Source organism: Monodelphis domestica, chromosome 2 (assembly GCF_027887165.1).
Source record: "Monodelphis domestica isolate mMonDom1 chromosome 2, mMonDom1.pri, whole genome shotgun sequence".
Lineage (NCBI taxonomy): Eukaryota > Metazoa > Chordata > Mammalia > Didelphimorphia > Didelphidae > Monodelphis > Monodelphis domestica.
The window spans coordinates 55183749-55202397 of record NC_077228.1 but is presented as its reverse complement, the minus strand read 5'-3'; positions in this window follow the sequence as shown (position 1 = coordinate 55202397).

The window sequence follows — 18649 nt, the reverse complement described above, 5'->3', positions numbered from 1 at the left end:
AGAACCCACCATGGAACAACGGATTGGTTTAAGTTTAGAAAAGGACTGTGACAAAGCTATAAATTGTCATCTTTGCAGAGTACAATATGCAAAATACCAGGAGAGAGGAACCAAAAGACATAATTAAAGTTGCCAGAAGAATTATCAACAGTTTCAGACATGTAGATGTTACCACTCTAACGTCAGAAAGTAAAGAAGAATTAAGAAGCCTCTTGATGAAGGTGAGAGAGGAGAGTGTAAAAGCTGGCTTGAAGTTTAACATTAAAAAACAAAACAAAAGAAAACCCAAGATCCTGGCAACTGGTCTCATCACTTCCTGGAAAATAGAGGGAGAAGAAATAGAAGCAGTATCAGATTTAATATTCTTGAGCTCAAAGATCATTGCAGACAGCAACAGAAGTCATGAAATTAAAAGATGCTTGATCTTTGGAAGGAAATCTGTGGCACATCTGGGCAGCATTACTAAAAAGCAGAGATTTCGTCTTGCCAACCATATGCATATAGTTAAAGTTACAGTTTTTCCAAGTAGCAATGTATGGTCATGAGAGTTGAACTATTAGGAAAGCTGAGCATCACATAATTGATGCTTATCTTGGACAGTAAGGAGATCAAATCTGTTGATGTTTAAATTAATTCAAATTAGTCACTGGAAGATCAAATACTGAAGCTGAAACTTAAATGCTTTGGCCACATAAAGAAAAAAACAAGACATTAGAAAAAAGAGAAGTTGGGAAAGATTAAGGGCAAAAAGAAAAGGGGAAGGCAGAGGATGAGATGGACAATGTCAGGAAAGCAATGAATATGGACAGACATCAGGAGACAGTGGAGGATAAAAGGTTTGGTGTGTGGTTCATAAGGCCGCAAAGGGTTGGACATGATTGAATGACAACAAATTACCACAGTTCAATAGTTTGAGGTATTTAGATGAGCAGAAATCTAATTACTCCCTCTTGGATAGCCCCCAACTCCAGGAGGTCAAAGTCACCCTTCCCCAACTCTTCTTTTTAACAGGACCAAGAGCTGAATGGAAAATTCCTTAGCCAATTCTTTTACTTCACTCACCTCACTCAGGTTTAGGTGGGATCTAAGACTCTGTTTGAGAGAACAATGAAGGGGAGGAAACTTGTCTAAGATGATTGCCTCTGAGGGAAGCATCTCTTTGTCAACCTTCTATGACTTAATCACTTAAACCTGTTTATTCGTGGCTAAGAGAATTATCCAGATTCATGAGGTTTATGACCCTGCTTGATATATTCTTTTTTAAACCCTTACCTTCCATCTTGAAGTCAATACTGTGTATTGGCTCCAAGACAGAAGAGTGGTAAGGGCTAGGCAATGGGGGTCAAGTGACTTGCCCAGGGTCACACAGCTGGGAAGTGTCTGAGGCCGGATTTGAACCTCCCGTCTCTAGGCCTGTCTCTCAATCCACTGAGCTACCCAGCTGCCTCCTTGGGATATAATCTGAGATGTTACAATTATCAATATAAGCAAGATTTTTTTCTTATTTGGATCAAACCCCAAGAAAAGATAGAGTAATTGTAACTTAGAAGATCTAAATGTTTGCCCATTTATCTCTCTATACCACAGGACATTCTCTGCCCCCTTTCTCTCTGCCTTCTTTTACCAAAAAAAGAAAATCAGACAACTTGGGAACAGTTAAAACAGATCCTTTATTTGGCTAGCTCTGTGCTCATTAATACAAGAAGTAAACAACTTTAAAGACCAGAAAAACAGAATTAGACATCTCTGTCCTCAGACAGAAAAAGAACAGGAAGAAGCAATTTACCAGCTGTATAGTCAGGGGAAATTTTTGTCACCAAAGGATATGCCACATGCTCTGGATTCAGCTATCCTATCTGCTTCAATGGATGAAGATGCCAAGGGCTGGAGTGAAGCCCTGTCATGCTCAGTATAGACAGTGGCAAGCTACCATCTTTCCTTTGTTTCTCCAGAGTCTATCTCCTCACCTTCATGATCTAGTTTGAACTCCAATCAAATCCCCCACCCCAAAGATCCCACTTTTCCAGTGTTTTGGTGGTGGGGTACCATATGGTTAGTTCATGAATATGTCAACATTATCTCAAAATGATCAATGTCACCACTGGGATCCAAAATTACGTAATATTTGCCTGGTTTTGCTGAGCATGTCTGGAGCTTACCTGCAGTTTACAGAATGAGGGTAGTTATTGAGAACAAAGTTCTGATACACTGGGTCCTAGTGTGCTTCCCTTAATTTAGCACAGTTTCAGGACATGGCCTCAGTTAATTTAGGAGACAATTTGCAAGTGGTTTCCATGCTCCTCTCATTTATGAGATAGTTTTGCCAGTGAGTTCTAATGTTCTCTTTTACATCATTCCTATTATTGTTACCTTCTACTGGTTACTTACATATTTATTATACTAACTGGTGTGTGGAGTGGTGGTCAGGAGGACAAGAAAAAATTTCTACTTAGCTTTCATGACCAAACAAAGTATAGAAAGGATCAGGAAAGGTAAATTGGATAATTTTGGTTACATAAAACTTAAAGGGTTTTGCACAAATAAATCCAGTATGGCTAAAATTTAAAAAGGAAACAATTAACTGGGGAAAAAATCTTTGCAGCAAGTTTATCTGATAAAGGATTAATTTCCAAAACTGTATAGCTAATTGAAAAAAAAACACTCCAAATTAGTAGTAGTAGTAGTAGTCTCTCGGTAACAGAGGATGACAATTGTCTTTGTGCGTTTTTGTGCACAAAAACACTTGTGCGTGAAGGAGATTTAAGTGGAAAAGTCGATGCACAGAGACAGTCCCACTCTGTCGGCGTTGGAAGCCTGGGTCCAATGGAACGAAAAGTCATTACACTTGGAGACTTCCTCAGCTGCATTGGATGGCCATGTTGTCTTTTGTGCTCCAACACACCCTGAACACTCCACAGTGCCTTGCTGCATCGCCATCTCAGCCGTTGAACCTTCTTGTTGGTTTCTTCCACCTGTTCCAACAAAACAGTCTTCACATGCTGGGTGAGCTCAAGTTCACCAGGGGTCGATGACCCGATGGCTACCCTCACAAGGTTTAGCCAGCCTGTCGAAGCCGTTGCCCAGGGTGTGGCCGCTGCCACATGCTAGCAGCTACTAGGAGCCACAAGTGAGAGCTGGGTGTCTGGTGAGGGTCAGAGGCTGGAGAGCTGCCCTAGGAGAGCAAGATAAGCCCTCCATACCAAAGATATTACTCCTCCCTGAGCACCCCATACACCCCACTCCAAATTACTAATAATTAAATGCACATGAAAAAAAGATTCCAAAGGACTAATAATTTAGAGAAATGAAAATTAGAGCAAGTTCTGAGGCTCCACCTCATTATTGGCAAAGATGCCCCCCAAAATGACAAATTTCAGAGGGGCTACAGGAAAACAGGCACATTGATGCACTATTGTGGGTGCTGGGTATAGGTCCAACCATTCTGATAAAGCAATTTGTAATGATGCACAAAATGTTGCAAAACAATGCATGCCTTTGACCCGGTTATACTACTAGTAAGCCTGTATGCCCCAGAGATCAAAGAAAGAAGAAAAGGCATATATGTAAATATGTACAGCAGTTCTTTTTGTGGTGGCAAAGAACTGAAAATCTAATAGATGTCCTTCATTTGGAGAATTGCTAAATAAATTATGGTAGATTCATGTAATGTAAAGTTATTGCAGTTTAAGAAAGGATGAAAGTGATGGTTTCAAAGATGTGGAATGAAAGACTTGTATGAACCAATGCAGTGAGATAAACAGAACCAGAAGAACACGTTACTTTAAGGCCAGTATTACAAAAATAAACAATTTGGAAAGCATTAGGAGCTCCCATCAACTAAATAATTAGGCACAGTTTCAAAGGATGGATAAAGGACACTGCCTAGCTTACAACCAAGAGATAATGGGCTAATATAAGAAGAAAATAAAAATAAGAAGAAAATAAAACAAGAAGAAAATGAATTCTTGGATATAACCAGTGTCAAAATACTTATGTGATATAGGCTTTTTCTTACTCATTCTTTTCTTTCTTTCTCTTTTCTTTCTTTCTTCTTCAATTCTTTCTTTCTTTCTAGGGGAGAAGTAGGAGGGAGGGAAAAGTGAGTTCTTAACAGCTAAAATTAAATAATAGTTAAATAATAATAACTTTTAAAAGGAAAGTTGTATACACTCTCAGATGAAGTTCTACATCAGTTGGTTCTGTTTAATTGTTTTTCTTTGTTACAAGAGAGCTCATTTAGCATGTGTGTTGAAGATGGAGGGGAATAAAATGTATTTAAAAAAAACATAGTAGTTAATAACACTTAAACATGAATTGTTTTCATTAGATCCACACTGCCAGAATCCCTTAAGGAGATTGAAGGAGGGGGTAAAAGGTAAAAACAAATTCCTTCCTCTACATTTCAGCCATCTTACAGGCTCTAAGTAGTAGATCCACATATAGATGCCTCCCCATTAAGTTAAGAGCTTCCTGCAATGCCTCTGGAAGAAGGCATCAATAGACACCCACACATTTTTTTTTAGAACCCTTACCTTCCAAGGCAGAAGAGTGGTAAGGGCTAGGCAGTGGGGGTTAAGTGACTCGCCCAGGGTCACACAGCTGGGAAGTGTTTGAAGCCAGATTTGAACCTAGGACGTCTCATCTCTAGGCCTGGCTCTCAATCCACTGAGCTACCCAGCTGCTCCCTCTCACACATTTTTCATGTAGCAAGGTGCTCAGGAAGTCAAGTCCATTGGTTCTTCTGACTGCTCTCCTACTGCCTACAAACATTCCTATGTCTCCCCTACCCTCAAAACCCCTCATTTTATCATTCTGTCCACACCAATTATAGTCCCATATCTTCCTTGCCTTTCTTGCTCTGTAAACTCCCTGAGGACACCTACAATCCATGAATTCCACATTCTTTCCTCTTCCTCTCTTAATTCTTTACAGTCTGGCTTCTTACCTTAGGATTCAACTGAAATTCCTCTCTCCAAAGTTAACAGTGATCTCTTAAATGCCACATCCAATGGTTTTTCTCAGTCTTCATCCTTCTTGACCTCTTTCAGCCTGTGACAGTGGCTGACAGCTTTGGGGGTCCCAACAGGCTCATCCTAGTTCCTCTTCTCTTCTCCCTCTATACTACTTCACTTGGTGATCTCATCAGCTCCCATGAATTGAATTGTCATCTTTATGCTAATTATTCTCTAATCTACCTATCCTGCCCTACCATCTTTGTTGACCTCCAGTCAGCATCTCCAACTCACTTTCCAACATCTCAAACTGGATGTCCATCTTAAATTCAACATGTTCAGAATTGAACTATTATCTCTTTCCTTAAATTCTCCTCCCTGTCCAAACTTCCCTGTTACTGTTGAGAGTATCAACATTCTCCCAGGCTCACAACATAGATTATTCTGGACTCCTCTCTCTCACCCCTCTTCCCCCACTCTTGCCAATGTCTGTCAATTTTACCTTTGTGACATCTCTTAAATACACTCCCTTCCCTCACTCTACCACCTTGGTACAGGCCCTCACTATTTCACTCCTGGACTATTGCAATATCCTGCTGATTGTTCTATATGTCTCAAGCCTCTTCCACTCCAATCCATCTTCCATTTAGCTACCAAAGTGACTTTCTTAAAATGCAATTCTGACCATGTCACCATCCAACTCAAAAAATTCCAGTGGCTCCCCATCACCTCCAGAATCAAATTCGAAATCCTGTTTGATATTCAAAGCCTTTCATAACCTCCCTCCTCTTACACACATATCTTCCCAATCTTCTTCCACTTGACTTGTCAACACTACTTCCTGGCTTCCCTAGCTTCCTTCAAGTTTCAATTAAAATCTCATCTTCTACAGGGAGCCTTTCCCAACCCCTCTTAATTGTAGTGTCTAATGTCTCTGAATTATTTCTTATTTATCCTGTACACAGCTTGTTTATGCATATTTATTTGCTTATTGTCTCCCCTAATAGATTATGAGTTCCCTGAAGGACTTTTTGTCTCTTTTCATATCTCCGGCACTGAACACAGTGCCTGGCACTTAGTAGGTGCTTAACAGATGTTTATTGACCAACAAATCTCATATTTGTTTACACGCTCTACAGATTCAAATATCACTTATGCAATATGGAGTGAGAGGACACTGGACACAAGGTGTCACTATACTACCAGTATGGAAAATACAAGCCAGTGACTTGGCTATGAAAGATTACAACAGTGGTGTCCAAGGGAAGAACTATGATCTGACCCCAAGTGGGAAGGGAAGGAAGGGGGAGAGGGTGAAACCAACAAGAGAGTGGAAATATAGGTCACATCTAGCTTTCCCTGCAAAAGTCAAGGGTGGTGCTTATTTCCAAAATGACCCTTATCCCTCAACCCTTCCCCATTCTGCCTCTTCTTCCTCTGTGCCAGTCCCTAGATCACCTTCTTTGGTGGGAATAAATGCCTTGGGGAAGTTGTAACTTCATCATTTGCCCTATCACCCATGGCATTTACTGAGAGTTAAAAGAAGTGCTCAAAACCTTTCTTCTTTTTTTTTTCTGATTCAGTTGCACAATCAAAAATGTGTAGAGACCAGTGACTAGAAAAGCAAATCCATAATTACAATGACTTCCTCACTAGGGTGCCTCTGTGTCTTGACCAACATCTCTGGCATCAGAATAGAAACTTGTTCATAGTTCATACCTACCTGCCTGTCCCTTCAGACTGCCAATCTTAGCCAGAATGAATGAAAAAAAATGTATTAAGCTCTTTTTTGTTCAGTTATTTTTCAGTTGTATCTGGCTCTTCATGACCCCAGCTGGGGTTTTCTTGGCAAAGATATTGGAGTGGTTTGCCATTTTCTTCTCCAGCTCATTTACAGATGAGGAAACTGAGACAAATAAGGTTAAATGACTTATCCCAGGGTCACATGACTAGTAAATTTCTAAGGCCAGATTTGAACTCAGGAAGATGACTCTTCTTGATTCCAGGCCCAGCACTTAGTCCATTACAGCACCTAGCTGCCATTACTGTGTGCCAAGACTAGATTTTGGTATTTTTCTGTTCTCTTTTGTTGGCTCAGCATTAGAGCTGTTTTTAAGGATAAATGGAACAAATGGCCACCTAAGCTACCTTAGTTCCCTTCCTGTGTCTGAAATTCTACACCTTAGAAACCAATTACTTTTGTTCTTGGGGAATATTTTTGGTCCTACCAGAGAAGAGGATCAGTTGTTAGCAAGGCATTAGGAGACTGGGACATAGGAAAGTAACCTGGGAGAGAGGAAATAAATAGGCTCCAGTGAAGGAAAGGAAGGAGAGATGATGGCTAAACTTCAGCTGCTTCACAATTTTGCCTAGGGCCATTATTTCTCTATTCTTTCTCTTTCTCATTATTTCTCTAGGCTTCTCTATTCTCACTACTATTCTGCTACTTTACAGAGAAAAGAAATCTTTGCTAAATTTAGGGTTTCTAGGGCTTCTTCTGATGAAGGATTAATAGCACTATGCCTCAGAATGAAAGATCTCCACCGAATAGATCATTCAAGTAAATTCTCCCATGTCAGGTCAATGAAAATATTTCCACCTCCTTTCCTTCTTCTCATTCTTTTCCTGCATCCAAATTATAGAAAGTACAAGTATTCAATGTTTTTAAAAACATGACTCAACTTACAGAAAGTCAGTTCATGGAGAGATGTTTAAAAAAATGTTTATGGAGACTTTTCTGTGCCTTTTCCAGTGAATAGTTTCTAGAATGAAATTAAATTAAACAAATATTTATTAGGCACCTACTATGTGGAAAGCACTGTTTTGGGTGAGATAAGCAGGCCTTGCCTTAAAGGAGGAGATACAAGTACATAGAAAATTGAATCTTAAAACTATTTGAGGAAGAAGGGAAAGTTAACTGCTGTGGGGTTTAGGGTAGGCTTAGAAGAGGAAGTGGGACCCAACTTGGCACCATGCATCTGATGGTGATGGAATATCATTGTTGTGAAAGGAATAATCTGAAAGTAATAATGAACTGAAGGAACTCCATGTGAACTGGAACAACCTCTAGGAACTGATGCAGAGCGAAAGGAGCAGAACCAGGAGAACATTGTACACAGAGACTGATAGACTGTGGTACAATCAAACATAATGGACTTCTCTACTAGCATCAATGCAATGATCCAGGACAATTCTGAGGGACTTATGAGAAAGAACACTATCCACATCCAGAGGAAGAATTGTGGGAGCAGAAACAGAGAAGAAAAACATTTGCTTGATCACATGGTTCAATAGGGATATGATGGAAGATGTAGAGTCTAATTGATCACTCTATTGCAAATATTAATAACATGGAAATAGGTTTTGAACAATGATACATGTAAAACCTAGTGGAATTGCTCATTGGCTCCAGGAGGGGAGAAGGAGGAGGGGAAGGAAAGAACCTGAATCACGTAACCATGGGAAAATATTCTAAATTAATTAAATAAATAATTATTTTTTTAAAAATTGACACCATGAAGAATTCTAAGTATTGGAGTTTAAAAAATGTTACATTCCAGGAAAAGGGGTGGGAGGATGGTCTGAACAATGACAGGGACACAGAAGACAGAATATTGTGTCTGGGGAATAACTAACTAGCTCCCCAGACTAGTTTGGCTGGAATTTAGTATGTAAAGGGAAATCATTTGAACTGTCTAGAAAGGAAACCTGGAGCCAGAATAGGGAGGGCTTTATTTTTTTAAATTAAAATATTTTAATTTTTAACTTTTAAACACCTTAAGCCATACATGTAATATCATGCAAAACACACTTCCAAATTGGTTATTGTTGTACAAGTATACTAATACAAAACCAAAACCCCAAAATAAAACCATAAATAAACTAATGTGAAAGATAGTATGCTTTGATGTGCACCTGATTCCAATAGTTCTTTCTCTAGACGGGGATAGCATTCCCAGTCATAAGTCCTCCAGAACTGTCTTGGATCATTGTACTGCTGAGAGTAGCTAAGTCTTTCACAGTCGATCATTAGACAATATTGCTGTTACTATGTACAATGTTCTCCTGGTTCTGCTTATTTTGCTCTGCATTAGTTCATGTAGATCTTTCCAGCTTTTTCTGAAATCATCCTGTTTATCACTTCTTAAAGCATAATAGTATTATAGGGAGGGTTTTAAATGCCGGCCTGAGAAGTTTATACAGGGAGCCACAGAAGATTTCTTTAAGCTGGATGACAGATAACATTGCATTAGTCTCCTCATTAATACTCATAGAGAATAACTCACAGACATTTCAGGCTGGAAGGGATTGCTGAGTCCCAGAAAAATGGCAGGTATCATAGTTGTCATAGAATTTAGTTCTCGAAGGGACTCTAAAGATTATTCCTAGTTAGACAACTTTTTTTGCAGATGAGGAAACTGAGTTAAAAAGAGGTAAAAATGCTTTACCAGATCATGGCAGAGTCAGTACTGGAAATGAGGCCTTCTTTTCCACTGCACAGCACAATAGAGCTTGCTTTATATATATATATATATATATATATATATATATATATATATATATATATATATATATATTTGTTTGCATGTTGTCTACCTCATCAGACTATAAATTCCTTGAGGGTAAGGGCTGTCTTTTGCCTCTTTTGTATACCAGTGCTTAGAACAGTGTCTTTCTTATACATACTGTTGTTATTGTTGTTCAGTCCTTTTATAGTCATGTCTGACTCTTCATGACCCCATGTGGAGTTTTCTTGGCCAAAGATACTAGAGTTGTTAGCCATTTCCTTCTCCAGTCCATTTTACAGAAGAGAAAAAAGAGGCAAACAGAATTAAATGACTTGGTCAATGTCTGAGGCTGGATCTGAACTTGGGTCCTCCTGACTCCAGGCCCAACACTCTATCTACTGCAGCACTTAGCCACTGGCACACTGTAGTTGCTTAATAAATGTTGATTGATTGGCTGATAGTCAGATAATTCACAATTTACATTTCCACAGGAGCCTTCAAGCTAAGAAAGGGCTCTTTCTGTAACAAAAAGGGAGGACTGGTAGAATAGAAAATTTGAAAACAGTGTTCAGAGTCACCATTAAGTGAAGGCCATACAAAAATGAAAACGAATCATATCTGGATTGATAATGCAAGCCAAAGGGAAAATGTATGTGGAGCAGTTTTTCTAGAATCGCCTATTGTTACACCAAGTGAGGCAGAATTCAAAGCTTTGTGCTTTAGTTTCATCCCAGGTTCAAATCTCACTTCAGATATTTATTAGGTATGTGATCCTAGGCAAACCACTTTACCTTTCTAGACCTTACTCAGTTCATCTATAAAATGGGCATAATAACAGCACCTACCTCCCAGGGTTATTTCCAGGATCAAATGAAACAATGCACATAAAATACTTTGCAAAACTTAAAAGCTGATCCATAAATGTACATTCTTTTTAAGATGCCCCCCCCAAGGGTTCAATGCTATGCCCAGTTGATTATAGGCTCCATTATAGAGTTGCTACATGATAAACACAATGCTCTGCCAATTAACAAAATAATCCACACTCCACTGCATAAACGTGTGATGTTCAAAATCCACTTTTCACTTCTTAAATAGATACAGTAATTTTTAAAATATTGTGTACAGGGATACACTTTGAAACACCGTCAAGTTATAACTATGTTGCTGTGATTTGCAGTCCAATGGGCAACAGTGCAAGGCTCTGAGAGCCGGTGAGATGAGAATGCTATGGTCAATCTCTGTGGAAACTACTCAATTCTACCATTATGGCACCAAGGAAGACATGGACAATCCTTCAGTGAGTGAAGGTGATTGTGTGCCAGTAAACCTTGTTGGAATGTTGAGTTCCAATTGGACTACGAAGAATCCTGGTGAGTGAAGAGCTGGCTAGATTTCCATGCCGGGTCTAGAGAGTCAAGTTGAGTTGTTTTCCTTCAGCTCCATTTGCTATCATTTGCTTGGACTCTACCACTTCTAGCAAGTGTATAGCTGGCTGGGTTTGGTCTGCAGTGCCCAGAAATAATCAGCCTAATGAGCTTTTCAGTCTTTGGCTTAATGGAAATTGGTATTCAAAGGAATCGTGCAGAACTCTTCCAAGATCCTATTAAGGGGAATTATAAGTTATAAGTTTGTAATAAGATATATATAAAATATATTATAATAAGCAATAATAATAATAAAAACAAGTATAGGTCGAGTGTAAATGTGCTGGAGAAGTATATGGATTCATGTGCTGTAGATGTTCCGGAATGGACCAATGAGATCCAAGTCTGAAGCCCAGAGATCTGAAATACTTTAAGCACTTGGGGTTTTCTCCCTTTTGTGCCCCCCTGCTTGGCTCCTGGAAGTGTGTGCCCACTTTGCCCCACACATACTGAGTACATTGTTGGGAGAATAACATCCAGGTTTATTTGGGCATTGTAATTTATTTATTCAGGAAGTCAGGAAGACCTGAGTTCAGATCTGGTCTCAGACACTAGATGTGTGATCCTGAACAAGCCGGTCAACTTCTTAATCTACTGGAGAAGGAAATGGCAAACCACTACTTTTGCCAAGAAAACTCCAGGTAGGTAGACCAGTGGATTGAGAGCCAGGCCTAGAGACAGGAGGTCCTAAGTTCAAATCTGACCTTAGCTGTGTGACCCTGGGCAAGTCACTTAACCTCCATTGCCTACCCCTTACCACTCTTCTGCCTTAGAACCAATACATTCTAAGGTGGAAGGTAAAGGAAGAAAAGAAAAGAAGAGAAGAGAAGAGAAAAGAAAATTCCATGGACAGTACTGGCATGCTATGGTCCATGAGGTCATGAAGAATGAGAAACAGCTAAATCACTGGACAGCAATATATTTATTCGCTATATATGACTGGTGGCAATAACCTAGTCCTGAACACTCATCATAAATCCCTGTTTCCACAAACACCGCCCTCCCATGACTCAGTCATCTGTTGCTTTTTGCTGGATTTATCATTGGCTGTCACCTTCAAAGGGTCTTCTTATTCAGTTCTAGGACCATAGCCATTCCATAGGCTCCATTGAGAGGTAAACACTGTAGGTTAAATTTGCCACTCCAGTGGTGCGTAACCAAGTATTAACTTTCCTATAATTGCTGTCGGGTGATGAAACTTGTGTGTTGCTAATATTATATGGGTTTCGTGAGCCTCCCAGGTTCCAAATCTATTACAACACATTTTCCTTTACAGTTCCAAAGGCATATTTAAATAGGTGCCAGTTACTTATTGTTGTTTTGTTGTTATTAAAGTGAGAGAGGGAAGAAGAAAGGCAAGAAATAAAGAAAACAGCAATGGAAGAAGGGAAGGAATGAAGGCAGCTCCCCAAGATTATTCGAAACAGCCTGAGCTGGTTTTTCAAAGTAAGGAAACTAATGTTTGCTGTGGAAAGAACTGGCCATGAGTAGGCTCAGAACCTGGAATTAGGAGGCCAGTAGAAGTCTGGTATGAAATGCAATTTCTTGGAAAACTGTTGGCTCTTTGCTTGGCTCAAGAGCGCTTATTCAGAGAGAATTGAGCAGGATATCCTCATGTCTGGTGTGAGACATCCCCAAGGGCTGGTGCTCAGGACATTTGCTCCAGGGCTGTGGAGCTCTCCTCCAGAAAATGTTTCTCCCTGTTTTTAGTATGGAGGCCAGCATCTTCATGCTCTGGCCAGACCATGGCAGGATGTGCTTCAATTTCACCTGCCAACAAAAGCACGAGGCTGGATGGACTTGGCTCCCAAGACCAGTTTCCTGAAACATCTCAAGAATGGTTCATGCCTCAGACTCTCTATAAAGTGCAGGGCCTGGAACCAAACCCTTTCTGTCTTCTATATAGTAAGGCCATCTCTCAGTCTATGCTCTTTTAAAACATTTTCCTGATAACAGCCCCTCCTTCCCACCCCCAACTAAGTAGAACACATTACATCCCCATTCTATAGATAAAAAGAAACAAAGGCAGAGGAGGGAAATGACTTACCCAGGGATATGTAGCTAATTTGTGCCAGAGCTGGTATGTGTCCCCACCTTCTCTTAATGTTCTACTCTCATCTAAATAACAACCGGGGGGGGGGGGGGGGGGGGAGGGAAGAGCAAAGAATCTCAGACTCCTAGCAATTCATAGCAAGGCCAGTCCTTGATGCCTGCCTAGTCCTCTAGTCCAATGCTCCCAATTAATATATGGGAAAACAGAGCCAGAGAGAAGTAAAATGACATATCAGAAATCACTCCTCAGTAACTGGTGCGAATAGAACCAAGATTCCAGGTCTTCTAACTTCCAATTCAATAACCTTTCTTCTACCCCTTTTTGCCCATGTTGGACTTTCTTCTCTTTGTTGAAAGGTAGAACATCCATCTGGCTGCCTCTGCTGAGCCTACTTGAGACCTTTACACTGATCCATCCTCTTTATTCCCTAGCTTTGGAATGACGAGTATTTGTTTAACTGAGTTTAATTTAAATTATTAACTGCAGGCCCACACTGTTTTAATTCTCTTCAGTTTGGGCAAGTATTAAAATGAGCATACTTGTTGGTGATGAGACCGGGTCAGCAGGAAGAAATCAGCTGATGAATTCTTTTGACAGTCCCAAAGTGGAAATTTCAAATAGCTGAGGGTGGACTATTATTCATTCACATTGAACTCTTGACAATTGGAAGGATGGGGCTTGGTTAGGATAGAAAGAAAATCAACAAGTCATAGGAAAAAAATAGAGGAAGGAAAAGCAGCCTGGGAGGAGGCAGAGAGCCACAGTGGAAAGAAGTCAGAAGTTCAGGGTTCAATTTCTGAGTCTGATGTTTTATTACTTGTATGACCTTGGATGAGTCACGACTTCCTGTAACCACAATGCCTGCACCTGTAAAATGAAGGTAATTGTACAAGATGATTTCTGAGGCCCTTCCTGGCTCTAAAATTGTGACATCTATCGATGGGCTTTCCTCAAGCTCACAGCTGAAGGCACTGTCTGAACTGACATGCCACAGTCTCATAAGTGACCAGCAGTCTTCTTTTTACTCTTCAGGGTTTGTCTAAATGGAAAGTTGGAAGTCATATGGAGCTCTAAACAACTGCAAAGAAATCGTGAAAATTTAGAGATTGTATGATCCAGGCCCTCCTTTTGTATATAAAGAGCCTCAGAAGAGGGAAATGATTTGTGAAGTCACCTAGAGTTAGTGGAAAATCCTGATTTATAATTCAACCTAATTCAATTGAAATTTAATTAATCACTTAATTAAGGACTGATTACTAGGAGCAGCTAGGTGGCACAGTGGATAGGATAAATCACCAGGCCTGGAGTCAAAAACCCAAGTTCAAATCTGGTCTTAGACATTTAACTAACTGTGTGACTGTAGACAAGTCACTTAACCCTATTTGCCTCAGTTTCCTCATCTGAAAAAATGAACTGGAAGAGGAAATGGCAAGCCACTCCAGAATCTTTGACAAGAAAACCTCAAATGGGGTCACAAAGAGTCAGACACAATGGAAATGATGGAACAACAAAAGCTATAAGCCTTGTGTCTACTTCCTCAAGTCTATAAAACTTGACAAAAATACAAACTTTTTGAGCACAGAAGCTCTTTTTCATTTTGGCTGTATTCCCAATGCCTTGCCTCTAGGAGGTGCTTGATATCCGAGGCAGCTAAGTCACATAATAGATAGAAGAACATCGGAAGCAGAGAGACCAGAGGGTTCAAATCCTCACTGTGGGGTTCTAAAGAAATCATCTCAATTTACCCTCATCTGTAAAAAGGAGACAGGAACAGCACCTATCTCACAGGGCTGTGGTGAGAGTCAAATTTGCATAAAATGCTACACAAACACCAGAGAGTAATGATAAAAAACAATAATAACTTTATGAGGCTGAATGAGCACATATATTGAGGGCATCTTTGAGGGAAATACAAGCAGGGATTTGCTTCTTGCCAGGCTTTTATAGAATGATTTTCCACATCAGACTATATTTTTGAGGTCACACGATTAACCAAAAGCTGTAGAGAGAAAAGATCTCACTATACTTATTTATTCATTCATTTTAAAATCCTTGCCCTTCACCTTAGAATCAATACTGTGTATTGGTTCCAAGTCAGAAGTGTGGTAAGGGCTAGGCAATAAGGGGTTAAGTGACTTGCCTAGGGTCACACAGCTAAGAAGGGTCTGAGACCAGATTTGAACCTACAACCTCCCATCTCTTATCCTGGCTCTTAATCCTCTAAGCTACCCAGCTGCTCCTCACTGTATTTATTTTTGTTGATTACCAGGAAGACTTTTACTGGAAGAATAATATGCAGCTTTAAATATTTTCCACCAAGGTTACATATTAGGAGCATATGAGCTCTGGCAGATGAAGGGCTGGGCTTTGGGGGCATCCCCTGTGCAGGAAATAAGTAGATGGGAGGATGGGGTAGAGGGGGAAGATGGGGGATGCACAATGTCTGTAGAGACTTTTAAAACAATAAACATTGTATTATACGTGGAAATTAATTTGGAGAAATCCCAGATATATAGTTGCCTTGACACACAAGGACCACACACAGACTGGGCTAGATCGGTGCCTAGTTTGTTTAGGGCGTAAGTTTGTAACAGAATTGTTCGGTGTTGCTTTGGGCACTATTTGTGTCTCAGAGCCTTGTGATACTACACATTCTGCATTTAAGAAGTAGATTTATAATAAATGATGACAGTCCAGTGATAGTAAAAATGAGGACCCCAAACTTGGGTGACTTCAGTTCTAAGGTAGCCATCGTTTTGTGTCACTACATGGAGTTGTATTTATTTTAAGTTTAAAACAGTGAAAAAGAGAATATAAACTTTGAGGTATATTTTCATTGGGTAAATGTATATCTTAATTCATTTTTTGAATAATTTACTGAATTTTAATATTGTACTTTACATTGTTTATTCTTTTATCTTTTAAATCTTTGAGTTGTTTTAAAAGTAAAGCTGTAGGGGACAGCTGGGTGGCTCAGTGGATTGAGAGTAAGACCTAGAGACTGGAGGTCCTGGGTTCAAACTTGACCTCAAACACTTCCTGGCTGTGTGACCCTGGGCAAGTCACTTAACCCTCATTGCCCAACATTACCACTATACTGCCTTGGAATCAATAGGTGAGGGTTTAAAAAAATAAATAAAAATAAAAGTAAAACTGTATCCAAAAAATGGAATGCTGTAACAATGGTAGGATTTAGTAGATGCCTAGATTGTACTTCTTGTAGACATTTCAAGTTTATTAAAGTCCATTTGGGATTTTTATGGATCTTTACTAAACATATTCTTGTGTGTAAAACTTTTTCTATTTGGACATCTTTTGCTTCATATGAAGGAAATGTTTGAAAAAATAAAATTAATAAAATGTTTTCTATTAACTATGAATAAAGACAGATTGAGAAATCTGACTATATTGTCTATTGAACAAGAACAAGGAGATCAATTTTGACTCATTTGCAAAAGGTAAGCCTCAAAGACAGAAACTGTAATGTTATTATTCATTTTATTACAATAGACCAATATGTAAGTATAATTTTTTTTCAAAAATATATTTCCATAATTTAAAATATTTCCTTTTGTGCTAAAATATTCTTTTTATTTAAACTTTTGTCACTGGTATGATTATATATACAAAGTTCAATAAAATGAAATTTTTACAATTTCTTTTTTGGCTATTATTACTCTTTCATTTCATGATTATGATTAATTTTGTTGTATGAAGGAAGTTGGTTTTTTTTTTAAACCCTTACCTTCCATCTTGGAATCAATACTGTGTATTGGTTCCAAGGCAGAAGAGTGGTAAAGGCTAGGCAATGGGGGTTAAGTGACTTGCCCAGGGTCACACAGCTGGAAAATGTCTGAATCCAGATTTGAATTTAGGACTTCCCATCTCTAGGTCTGGCTCTTAATCCATTGAGCTACCCAGCTGCCCCCTATGAGGCAAGTTTTAAAAATGATCCCATCTGGGAATTCACTGAGTATGCCATTGCAATTGAGCTTCCTTAAAGATGCCATCACACTTCCTAGCTGTGTGACTCTGGGCAAGTCAGTTAACCCCCATAGCCTAGACTTTACCACTCCTATGCCTGGGAACCAATACACAGTATCTCTGAGAAGAGAAATGTAACTTCTCTTCCCCCAAACTCAAGTCTCCCTACATGGATACTAAGAAGCAGGCACTTGATCTTATGAACTGTTATTTATTCTAAAGGAACAAATGAAGGGAAGGGCAATTGAATTGAGGATTGAGGTATTGGGAAAGAGGGTGTAAGGGGCTGTCCAGCAGCCCTTACAAGAAAGGAAAGATGGAAGATTGACCTTTGGGGGAGGGGCTGGAGCTGAAGGGATGGATAAGAAATGAGCCGGACACCAAGCAGTTTTACCAAGTAGCGAGCTACACAGATCAAGCTCCAGTTACCTAACTTCACAAGGACATGAGACAGTTAGGTAACTTTAAATCAACACCATGGGAGATAAAAATGAGTATTGAGATCAGCTGAGAGAAAGCCACCGATCCCTTAGGGCCAGGGATCTAAGCACGGACCACTCTGGCTTGAGGATAGGAGATTAAGAAGGAAAGGTGTTTCACAGAGATAGGGGAAATTCCATGAAAAAGCTGTTCTTGGCCAGAGGCCAAGCTCCAGGTGGGAGAGGGACAGGTGAAAGATAAAAAAGAGATAGCTTTCTGTGAGCTGCTCATATTTATTGGCATTGAGGTGCAAAGATACATAATACATATTGATGAAGACACAGTGAATTGCCATTGGTTCAGTTGTAAACTATGACAAGGCAGAGGTGTGGATGGTCTCAGCCAGGTGAGCACAAAGAAACCTTAGGAATGTTGGGATCAAAGGTCAATGCCCCCAGCCCTCCCACTTTTCTCTTTCTTGTCATCTTTGCTAATCAGATAGTTATAAGGTAGAACTTCAAAGTCACTTCAATTTAAATTTCTCTAATTATTAGTGACTTACAGTATTTTTAAAATATGGTTATTGATAGCTTATATTTTTTCTTTTGGGAATTAATTACTCATATCTTTTGTTCCATTTATCTATTGGGGAATTTCTTACTCTTATAGATATCAATTCCATATATCTTTTAGCTATGAGATATTTATCAGAGAAACGGTGCAAAGATTTTTTTCCCATTTATCTGTTTCCCTTCTAATTTTAACCACATTAGATTTGTGTGTGTAAAGCTTATTTTTATATCATTCATATTGTCCATTTTTTCTCTGTAACCCCCTCTTTCATCTCTTTGGTCATGAATTCTTTTTTTTCCTATCCATAGATCTGAGAGGTAATTGCTTCTTGTTCTTCTAACTTGTTTATGATGTGCTTTTTATGTATGCATCTGGAACTTATCTTGACATACTAGGTTAAGGTGCTAAGTTAAAGATAATTTGTACAAAATTACTGGTCAGTTTCCCCAACACTCTTTCACACGAGTTCATCCTCCAGTAACTAGGATCTTTGGGTCTATCAAACACCAAATTACTATGCTTTTTTGCTTGTGTTTTGCATGACAAATTTATTCCATTGATTGACCCTTTTTATGCAGTACCAAGTTATCTTAATGATTATTTCTTTTTAGTATGATTTGAGATCTGGTATTGATCTATTTCCTATTTTTCTTTATTATTACTTGTGAGCTTCTTAACCTTTTGTTCCTCTATTTAATTTCATGATCATATTTTCTATCTCTAGAAAATGTT